The sequence below is a fragment of the Octopus bimaculoides genome, chromosome 7, assembly GCF_001194135.2.
Source record: "Octopus bimaculoides isolate UCB-OBI-ISO-001 chromosome 7, ASM119413v2, whole genome shotgun sequence".
Lineage (NCBI taxonomy): Eukaryota > Metazoa > Mollusca > Cephalopoda > Octopoda > Octopodidae > Octopus > Octopus bimaculoides.
The window spans coordinates 1,257,674-1,259,098 of record NC_068987.1 but is presented as its reverse complement, the minus strand read 5'-3'; the positions used below and the strand labels follow the sequence as shown (position 1 = coordinate 1,259,098).

At 34.0% G+C, this 1,425-nt stretch overlaps 1 protein-coding gene across 1 annotated transcript in view; it reads right to left on the bottom strand.

The window, feature by feature from the left end:
* The window catches only part of LOC106877658 (uncharacterized), a 776,611-nt gene that overhangs the window by 394,648 nt on the left and 380,538 nt on the right, over window positions 1-1,425 (bottom strand). The gene's annotated exons all lie outside the window — the stretch shown is intronic.

Sequence of the window (1,425 nt, the reverse complement as noted above, 5' to 3'; positions counted from 1 at the left end):
CTGCATTCTGATCGAATCCTGCGTGTGTTAACCTTCAAACGACAAAGTACACTTCATTCAATCAAGATAACCTTGGCCTGAAGAGTAACATAGCTTAGATATTTACCACTTCCGAGGTTCCCTGCGCTATGAAACATACGTAGCTACGACCTTATCTACCCCATTCCTTCACTATGTAGAACTTTTTTCGGAAAAAAAAAGAAAAAGTTAGATTTCGATCAAAAGGGATCGTGTATCACAGAAAATTTTTAAAGTGTACAGACAGACAGACAGACAGACAGACAGACAGACAGACAGACAGACAGACAGAGATAGATAGATAGATAGATAGATAGATAGATAGATAGATAGATAGATAGATAGATAGATAGATAGAAGTGCAGCTGATGATGTTTGTGTTAAGTGTATTTTTCCTGAAGCTGTCTTGCTTAGAATAACATGCCAATTATTCCTCCAAAGGCGCGAAACACACAATGAGATTCCCCTAACACTTTCTCTCACATGATTTGGAGGCGGTTAAGCAGAATTCTGGCAAAACTTTTCTCTAGGGCAGAGAGGAAGACGGAACATGATAGCATATGTGCACGCCTTTTCGTGATATATCTTTCAAAACCACTCGCAGACTCACACACACACACACACAGAGATACATATTTATATATATATATATATATATATATATATATATATATATATATATGCATGTATGTATATATATGAATGTAACGCAATATACGGTGCATATAGAGATATTCACCAAAAAATCTGATGTGAAAATACTGAATTCTCACATCCAGTTGACGCCTCTGTATGTGTAAGAACAATAATTCACACACAAATTTGAATAACGGGAGTTTCCCCCCTTTTCTTTCTTTCTTTTTCTACATGTATCACAAGGAAACTTCTTCAGCAATTAATATCTCGGGAGGAGGCTATAATTTGCAAACAAATAATAACTTCAAACCAAAACGAAGAAATTTCACTCTTCCCTTTCGGTAATGTGGCTTAGTTCATATCAAACACGGAATGAATATATGTATTTTATAATTCGGATCATTTCATTTACTGATAATTGTAAGGTGCTTCACGAAAGCAATTGGTGAGTGTTTAACGGCGCAGCTATTTCGGCGCGGAACCATATTCTGAATACGATGACAATTGCTCAGTCGAGAATGTTCAGTCTTTAAGGCCAAGATCTCTTAAGGAGTTTCATTTCTGAATTCGAGTGAAAGTCATTTTGAATTACAAAAACAACGAGTTTCTGTAAGAATAACCACAACGAAACGGTGATACTCACAATAAGATTAATACTGTTATTGTATATATTTGTATATATACAAATCTAAGTTTGAGAGTGTATATATACAATCATATCTGTAAATATATATATATATATATATATATATATATATATATATATATATA